The following is a 10457-nucleotide window of genomic DNA, read 5'->3' as shown; positions in this document are numbered from 1 at the left end:
TTCTAGATTAGACCTTTAATCCTTTACATTCTGCTTGCTGTGTCAAAGAGGGCTTCATGCCAACTTCTTCCTATTGGTGAGTCTCTTTCTCTCTCTTTCAGCAGGCACATGAGGAACATCAAAGTCTCATGTTTTGCCTCTTTGAATCCACACAAGAAATACAGTTAAAAGTTTCTGTGAACTAAAACCTTTAAACAGTTGAATTCTTGTTTCCCCCTTTCTTTTTACTTTAATTTTAGTGCTTTTATGAGCACAAAGATGTAGAAAAAAGACAAAAAATAATTTACAAAGTACTGTTTTTTTAATAAATTAAAAAATTGATGTAGGTAAACTGGGTGCATATAATGTTAATGGAGCCTTCAGATGGCTACAGCTTTCACACCTCAGTGCCTTAAGGTGAAGAGAACTCAATGACATTACAAAAGCAATACACAAAGCAGAGAAATTATCTATCTGGTGCACCATGTTTAAGGAGAGCAGGGATGAAACCAAGCCCATCTTGGATGCTTAAGGCGCACTGTTTTTTGCAGAGCCAGCGTTCAGTGGACTAACCAGAAGACCCTCATTACTGACGGACTTTAAGCATAAGTACTGCTTTGCAGCATAAGTCAACAGTGGGTCTCCAGAAGCTAGCTCTGAATTTCTTAGTCTTGGCGATGCTTGCTTTTGCTCCTGAGAGGAAAATAAATTTGCCCTGTATGGCCTAAAAAGCAAAACCATCTGCTGGTATTATGAGCAGGCCTATTGTCCGAGTTCAGCAGCAGGGAGGTCTGCACTTGTTCACTTCTGCTTTCCTGCTAAGCATGGAGAAAGCCTACGGGGATCATTACCAAGACTCCCTAAAGCAGGAGGGGAATGAATTCACCAATCTAACAGGTAGCCAGAAAAGCCCCCCCCCCCGATGTCCTGGATGGTATTGAAATATGCTAACATGTAGGGAAACCACATTTGGGAACAAGTCTGGGGCGCTTGCTCCAAAGCCACTGATGGACATCAGCCACGGACTAAGGGAAGGACTCTGCTTCTGGGAAGGCTAGCTGTGGTAGCTGTCAGCTGGAGACATGGAAAGGGACTCCGTGGGTGGTGAGGAGGAAAACGTGATGGTGCAGCTTGGCTATAAGAAACCCCACCTCACTTGGCCCGATTCATTAACCTGAACATCTGTCTGAAGGAAAGAGAATGTTCCGCTGCTTACTGACACACACTACAGCTGCTTCGTTAACTCCAGAATGGTTGTGCTCAGATACCTGTGGCTCAGTGTAGTTTTTTACAGTCACTTCTGTCATCCTTACCTGCAAACAGGCAAGTTTGCTTTGTAATTAGGGGCACTGAGAAGATAAATCCATTTCAGTTATCATTTACTTGCATTTCTGTTACTTATTTGGGAGCATATGAGTAAGAAATACATTTCATATTTGGGTCCAGATGTACACACACCCAAAAGCAGAAGTATGTCCCAGAGTTTCCATTATCAGGTGTTACTCACTTTTGGATTTGACTATTAACAAAACACGTAGCCAGATGTCAAATAACTGAGAAGAAATGGAGTCCAAGGAGCACTGACTAGGAAAGAAAAGAGGCAAAAACCCCTCTTGTAAGCACGGGACCTCCTGGTCTCCATCCCAAATGCAGTTTCTGCCAGCACTGAGGAAGTATCTGTCCAACCCCCAAGTTTCCTTGTGGCCCCTAATTTTTTTCTTTATAGGCATAGGAGGGTAAAATAACACGGGCTGTGTTCTCCTGTTCCCATTCACTTAATACAACTACTTCAGTTTTACCAAGAACCGAAAGCTTTCCAAACCTGCCTGGCAGGCCTGTAAGAAAAGGCCTTCCAACTTGGAGCCTTTCCATTCAGAACCACGTCCCAAGACTGAACCCAAGCCCAATTTCCCAATCAATTTCAGGCTCTATATGAAAATATTTCCACTAATGTAATTATAGTCCTAATAGAATCAGCTGCCTGGTGATGGTTTTCGATACAGTATTGCTGTGAAGGTGTTCATGGAGGACTGATTAAGATGTTGATGTGGTAGATGCCCTGGCAAAGGGAGAGCAAGGAACAATTGCATTTGTTAACAGGATATGTTCTTTTGTCCATAGAAAGTTGTTCAGTTTCTTGCAACCACCAAGTGACTGCAGATCGAAGATTAGCTAAGTTAACACTGTAAGTAAGCTAACACTGTAAGTAAGGTGACTTACTCAATGAAATGCCAGTAGATAGGGTCATTGATTTCCAGCTGGAAGCATACACAGCTCTGCTAGTGATAAGGGACTGTAACAAAAATAGAGCTGTCAGGAACTGTGAGGCAAGGTAAAGCATGCCCATCTCACTCTGGACAGAGGTTTCACTTAAAGATATTAAAGATTCCATTAAAGATGTTGTTGAAGATACCTGTGAAGAAACTTCATACTTACCTTAGGCAATCTTTTCCTGCACTTGACTTCCCTCAGTGAAAATGCTGCCCTAAAAACATTACTCTGATCTTTCTTATCACAGTATTTCATGCTCCCACTTGAACACATCATTTTTCTGCCCTATCTGCCTTGCATGTGGGGATTAGCTTGTTCCCTTCCTCTTTGCAACAACCTTTCGTATCCCTGAATACTGTTTATCACAGCTCCGGTCAGCCTTTCTTCCCTGTGCTAACAGGCGGTGGAAAGGCTCAGTTAACAGGAAGATGCTGAGCTGCCTTCCTATCAGCCCACCCTCGTCTTCACTGAGATAAGCAGGATTTGGAGCTCCGGTGAATTCTGACGAGCACAACAGCCCCTTGAGGGACTTCCCAAGATAAAGCACTGCTGAAGCTGTTCTAATTTATCTTGAGGATATAACTGGGTAGTGGATAATCAGAGTGGGGGGCATACAAAGATAGCCGGGCTGCTCCTCCTCTGCCTCTGGTGTGTGCTGCACACTGCTTTGGAAACCCAAAGTATCTACCCCCAGTAAAGCAGTCATTTGGCATGTTCTGCCCAAAGAAGTAGTCGTGATATCCAAGGACTTTAGCTGTGAGATACCAACCAGATGTTGGTATCACATTTTTCTTGCAGCTGATTTAACTATTCCATTAATTTTCCCATTGTGTCTATAAGATGATCCATATATTTGTTAAAAAAAAAAATAGCAATATAGAACTTACTTTTCAGACATTGCCAGAATAAAACAGCATCTAAAGACTTGACAGGCTTTAAATTCAGTATTAATACATTCACGGATGATGTAAAAATGGTGATCACACCAGGAAAAGTGTGTATTAATGAGAGTATATCTCTATCCATTCTTAAGCATTTTCCTGAATGTATTATTTAAAGATTTTGGGTTAGACTCACTAACGTATCTTGGCTGCTTTGTGCAGCTCGAGTGATGCAAAACAGCTACAAACCAATTTAATTGGTTGGTTAACCTCAGTTTATGACTTCTTTGTGCTTCTGCAGGGGTGGAAAATAGCCAAGCTGTATCTGGTTCTCAGTCTCTTATTAATCAAAGGTATCCATTTGCCTCCCACTAAGACATTTTGGTGCTCTATAATACACCTTAATCATCATATTTTTTACTTATAGTCTGATATCTAAGAATTTTAATTTATAGCAAGCTTCAGCCTTAATTTTACAAAGTGGTGGAGGCCATCCATTTATATACGAGTAGGTATACTGGAGAAAGACTTGAGCACACAACCTCTGCCTGAGAAAGCCTTTTAGATGGCACTATTCATTGAAACAGTATGTTTAAAAGCAATTTCAGCAGATGAGTGTAGAAAGCCACCCACTAAGCACTTGCTCTTTGTGTGTATATGAAGGCATAACTGTACTGCTCCTTAAAAAGAAGAAAAATACCCAGATTTCACAGATAACATCTTTCTTACTGAGTAGACTTCCCATCAGCTATAAAGAATAAAAAGGACAGACGCACCAGATGTAGGGATAGACCCATGTTAGTGGGAGCCTGTAACAGAAAAATGCATTCATCTGAAATAAGCCATTGTGTGCATGCTGAAGCCTGAAGAACTGTGGATGTCCAGGCTTTCTTCCTACGCACAGCTGCAAAGATAACACTGTCTACTGTTCAGGGCTCCATGGGGAATTCCTCGTAACAGTCCTGTTCTTTCAATTCTCATTAAGGTTTATATCCCCTTTTCAATGGATGATCAACTCACTAGCTGGGTCAACTGCTGGCATAAATCCCATCATCAGTTGTAATTTTAACTTGACAATATCATTCTTATAGTGAGAGAGCATGTTGGGGCTTCACAGTGAGTCTGGCTGGATCATTTTCCCTTTCTCTGTCCCTATACTGCATGAAAGAGTTCTTCCATTCTTACCTTCAGCTGCTAAGTTTTCTGTGGTGATGATGATAGAACTGTACCATGCACTAAAATAATGACAACGATATGATACCCTCAAGCTGAAAAAGCTTTGAAGAAGAGATATTGATGCATAGGCCTTCATCTGAAGCTTATTAAAATCACTGGGAGGTTTCTCCATCAATTTTAACAGCCTTTGGATCTGGCCTTGAATTATTTACTAATGACTAAAGCAGGCAGTGCACTTTTTCCAGTTTAGACAAACCTTCTGAACCTGCCAATTAGGAATTGCACAGGGATGGTACCTTCTGCTTTCTTTCAGGAGCCGCTGCTCTTACAAGGAGAGCACTCCTAGCCTGTAGCATTCAGAGTTTTCACAACTTAAACTGAGTCTCACATTAGAAAGAGTTTTCAGGTCACCCACGCTGTGGTGGTAGATGTCTCGAGATCAGTTCTGCCAAGTTGTGCTGCTCTGGATTCCACTGCTGTGCCTGGAGACTTGTAGCACAAACTCTTTGCTAGACTTCTTCAACTACAGAAGGGTTTCTAATGATTTCTTACGAGACACCATACTTTGGGCTGTGCAGCTCAAGCCACATAAAGTTTGGCAGGGAAGTTGTCTGAGGTGTGAATGAAGCAGCCCAGACAGATGGGTGCTTCGAGATAAGAGTGAAGAATAAAGCTTGTTTGACAGCACTAGTGGCCAGAACTTCGATCCTGTAAGAGGGGGATTTGAACAGGTTTAAGCTTTGCAATCTACCTCTGAGTTAAAATAAGGGTTGTCTCCCCCGGCTTCTGATGAGGGTACCTCTATGATTTTAACTGGAGCAGTGAAGGCTTCATCCTTGCATTGGCCTCCCTCTATGCGAGAAACAGAAGTGAAGTCCACATTGAAACCACAGACCAGATTTTCCTGTCAGTAGCATTGATTTAAGTGGAGCTGCACGCTCAACTTACTTGGAAGAAGATGGTGGAAGTGAGAAGAGAGTTAGATTCAACCTTTTCCAAGAAAACATGCAGAATGTTTGATATCTGAAAGTGTGCTACAGAAGAAGCTCTTGCTGTTGGTACTGGTATAAATCTTCACCCTTTGAAACACGAGAGACTATTAAAAGTCAGCTTTGAAACCTGTTTTGATTATCTTAGTGCATTCAATAGTTTTATCCTTTTCTGTTGTTATTCTAACAAAGATCAAGTAGCCCATTATTCCACAGATGAAGTGCTTGGAAGAGTTTTGGACTGTAGTCTCTGTGGAATTATTAGGTGTTGCTCTGAAAGGTTGTGGATGGAGAAATCTGTCAGCCTACGAAAGCTATGTGTGCTCAGGAATAAATATATCAGCAGGAGTGAAATAAAGGCTCAAATGGAAAGAAGGGGGAAGCAAAGAGAATTCCTTTTCATTCACCAGCTATTTAAATATGATTGGATTTAAATGACTACTAATTTTTTCCAAGTTAATTACCCCTGCACAGACTGAAATCCACCATTTGAGTCATTCATGCTGAGGCTTAGCATTTGCTACTGGACTGTTGTAGCAAAATCAAACAGCCCACAGACCATCTGCAATAACCTCACAACAGCTTTTGCACCCTTGCTCCCCATCAGGGGCCCATTTGGATGAGATTGGAAGCTGCATTTTTTCATACTGTCCCAGGAGTGCGTGGGATTTTGAGTGATGCTTCTTCTGTATGAAAAGGAAAACAAACCAGGATGGTCAAAGAGGCATTAAAGAAGGACATCCTCTATGCACTCTTGGCCTCAGTCTCTTCAGTGTCCCAAATATTTGGCTGGGATTTTTATGGACAAGAGCTGAAATGCCAACCCCAAATATACTTGAGTTTGTGGAAACCACAGCTGTGGATAGGGGAGTTTATGTCACTTCTGACTGTGAATAACACTGGAAAAATTAAACTCACAGATCTAGAAGTACCACCATGGTCATAGTTGGCTGAACCAGAGTCCTCGCTTACCTCTTTCATTTGGGCAACACCTCAGATGCCAAGTGGGGCTGTTTTACAAATCTGCAACTGTATTTAAAATCAGAGAATCATGGAATGGTTTGGGTGGGAAGGGACCTTAAAGCTCCTCCAGCTCCAACCCCTGCCACGGGCAGGGACCCCTTCCACTGGAGCAGCTTGCTCCAAGCCCCTGTGTCCAACCTGGCCTTGAGCACTGCCAGGGATGGGGCAGCCACAGCTTCTCTGGGCACCCTGTGCCAGCGCCTCAGCACCCTCACAGGGAAGAGCTTCTGCCTTAGATCTAACCTGAACTTGCCCTGTTTCAGTTTGAACTGCTGCTCCATCCAGCTTCACTTAGTTTATGATCTGCTGCCAGTGAGGCTGTGTCACCTGTGGTGTTGCGCTCAGGTTGACAGTGACAGACCATTCCGGCAAGGCAAGCACTGACTTAGCAGACCTGATGAAGAGAAAATGTTAGCAGTCTGGCAAGATTTTAAATTAAATGGCAGTAAATGGTCTATTTTCCATTCATGGTCTCAGTTAGCTTTCATGAACCATTAATCATTTTGTTGGCAGGTCAGCAAAGGATTTCTTAATATTGTGACACGATTTTGTTGATTTAAGAGGAAATGGCCTGTAAAGCAGATAAGAACTCTTCTAATGACTGACCACATGTGTTTGGGAGCAGTGACAACGAAGCTGGAACCAGTTTTTCATATTTCTCCACTGGCCATGCACACAGCATCTCTTCCATTGGGGGTGTCCGTCTATAAGGCTAAACAGAAGTCCTCACTCATGAAACGTTATGGGAGGTAGTCTAAAGAAAAGGGCTTACACAGCTGCCCGCTGGTGCTTCTCAGATTCTGTGCTACAGTATTATAAAACTACAGATTTTATTGAAGATTTCTCTAAAAACAAACTCCGGGCCTTGAGTTCTGATGCTCTTCATAACTTTTATGCAGCCTCGATAATGAGTATATAAGTGCAAACCACACAAATTCCTGTTTCTGATGGTTTTGGAGCTCTACCTCAGTGCAAAATACAGCTGAGAAAACACTTTAAGAAAACCTGGCATTCAACCGACCATAACAAGTTCAAGTGTCCTTAACCAAGCCTAAATTGTTGGACTAGGATGGGTCCCTGGGCCTAAACCTATGAGCCTGCTAACTTCAGCTCATGTGTCCAGCCCTCCATCGATATAGTTCAGCCAGTTTAACCACTCTGTAACTGAAACATGAAGCATACAGATTCCAAATGCAATTTCAAACTGGAAAGTGCATACTAACACAGGTTGGTGGAATTCTTTAACTGTGCATTGAAATGCAGTCAACAGCATGGTCAGAAGTCAAGAAGTTGGCCTCTGTACTCGAGCACAGCTTGCTGTAAATGGGGGAGAGAGGGAAGATGGGATTTTATCACCCACAGGATTACCATGTGGCATGGGAAGAGGGGCCAGGGTTAATGGACAGAGTATAAACCTCTGCAGTTCTTCCTCCCCCCCATAAATTGGTACTTGCGTAAGCATGAGCTCACATGTGCACGTGCATGCGCTGACAAGCACAACTAACTGGAGCGTTTGAAAAGTTTATGGAGAAAGGGAATACTCCATCTCCACTGTACTTTACACTTTTATGGGAAGAATGCCCTTTTATATGCTACACATAGCTTAAAGAGTTGATGATGGACTCACCAATGGGTGCTCTCCCACGTTCATGGCTCCTGACTGCATTTACCACGCACAGAGGAAAACACGATACACTTAATAAAAGAATCACAGGGCTTTTGTTTCCACAGAGAACTCCTGGCTTGACTGGTCAAACAGCTTCCAGAGATGTCAGCAGTTGCAGAACCCTTTCATATGCTGAAAATATGAACCCACACCATTCCAGGCAGCGTTTGTGTTAGCAATGGAATTTTTAAATAGAAATAATTAGTTTGCTGGCCATGGTTGTGACATCTGGCATAAATTTGCCCCATTGAACCCTATGTTTCAAAAACAAAGAATCTGAATTGAGGTTCCAGATCATACTTGTTACTGATCTTTGCAAGCCTAATCCATTCTTATGAACAACGCCTCTGTGGTGTTTTCTTCCCCAAAGGATATAGTATGGGTGCAACCCAAGCTTTATTGTGCTTAATCTGAAGCAGAAGGCTGAGCTGATTGTTTTAAAAGGCATGCTGTTTCTTGAAAGTGATTTTCTTCCTGTCTTCATGCTGCGCTGATAAGAAGTTATAAGTGGAACTCTTCAATGTTTTAGGCTGGAGTGGTACAGAAAGCAGTGTGCATCTGGGAGCTATGCAGCCCAAGGTTAAGTCAGTTGATGTATTAACAGTAAACGCTGGAAAAAAATACCCTTTCACTTTGAAGCACACCTACCACAACTTTTTATTGCTGAAAACAACACATGTGGGGTGAAATTCTGCCTGGTTTATAAAGGTGCTAAACAGGGGCAGAGGAAAAGACCTCATGCTCTTTCTGCACAGGGACCTGGGCTCTGCAGTGCTCTTGAAGCCCAAATCACAGGGAGGGCAGGGATGAAGACATGTCCCCTGCACCCTCGCAAAGAATGCCTCTGCCCAACACACCAGTGTAGCCTCAATCAGATTCTCTACCCACCTCTATCTTCTGACCAGTGCCCCCAGTTATGCTGGAGAGCACCCAGGTACCAGCAAGTCTCAGCTCTCAGGGGCCCACAGCAGCAGTGTGCTCCTTTATTCCCCTCCACTTATGTGGTTAGTCCATTTGCCACTGTTATAGCAGCCTCACCACAGCTCCAGCTGTAACTAGCTGCCCTGCACACTGGGCATTTCAGATACTGGGTTTACCTCTGAGTTGTTGATGTGCGATAAATAAAGGGGTAGCTAATGCGCAGACAGGTCTTCAGTCTGTGCTGGATGTGAGACCTCAACGAGGGAGCTGGCTCTAATGTACATTCCTGGCTCATTCCAAACTCCCAACGACCCAACCGCATCTGTGTTGCTGCAGTGAATGATCCTGCCTATTGATCTGCCTGTAATCAGTTCTCTCTACTAGGCAAATACAGGTACTATAAAACCTAATTAGGTGTTTTTACTGTTTAAATAGATTTGTCAGTAAAGATGTGCTCTCTGTCCAACAGACAATATTTGCAAGTCATAAAAATCTCCTTTTGGTGATAAAAATGTCATTTCACATAATACTCTTATTTTTTAACTAGCAAAAGCAGACAGAGCAATCTTCACAAACACTGGATTAGTGGCCTCCCTCGATTATCAGCAACTAATTTTACCCAGTGTCATGAACAAGATAAGCAGGCAGATACTAAAGTAATTTCATCAGCTGTTTTAGAAATCATTATTGTTTCTCAAACCAGTAATCAGGTCTGTTTCTATCTAATCCAATAACATGCATAACTGATGTTAAGCATAGATATCAGGTAATCTGTTAAATTCTTGGCATCCCATGGCTTCATGCTTGGATAGCCAAAGTGACTCTAATGTATCTTGATTATGCCTTCATTATATCATGTCAGAATCTTAGCAATTAAAGAGCTGGACTGAAATCACGGTACTGAAATCACATATGCACCCCACAAGCATGTCCGTCCCCACGGACCTGCAATCCTTATTAGATTTTCAACAATGTTAACTGCCCATTTATATATTCATGGAAATTAGGCATGAGAATGTGAAGTATCGACCAGCAGAGTCTCAAATCCATAATTAAATTAGTCTTAATTATTTTCATGCTAAATCAGATGAAATTTGTCATCTTTCTTTTGCACTTCATTTCATTGCCAGCAGCTCCAAATTGCAAGGAAAGTGGTAACAGATCTTTATTCCTTGTGTCCAAGCAGTTGAAGACAGGAATTAAGATAACCAAACTTAATCAAGTCTGATTCATCCGCAGTTACACAGTTTCTGTTACTTCTCCTGACATATCTTGCTTTTAGCCCTTGGGATATATAAAGCCAAATCTTATGAGGAGAACAGAAAGCCAGCACTGTCCTTTACAACCTCAGACCAAATTCCCCATGATTAGCCAGCTTTAAGCAGGGGCAGATGAAACCTCACTGCTGCCTGTTGGATACATCCCTGGTGTCTTAGGAATCTACTTCTTGGAAACAGAAGCGAACAACAAGCACTGAATGGAGGTGGCCAGGAAAAGCGTCAGAGTTAAACGGCTCTGCGAACATGATGAAATTATCTAGGCTTTCGATAG

Source organism: Lathamus discolor, chromosome 5 (assembly GCF_037157495.1).
Source record: "Lathamus discolor isolate bLatDis1 chromosome 5, bLatDis1.hap1, whole genome shotgun sequence".
NCBI lineage: Eukaryota > Metazoa > Chordata > Aves > Psittaciformes > Psittacidae > Lathamus > Lathamus discolor.
Note: the sequence above shows the minus strand (reverse complement) of the source record.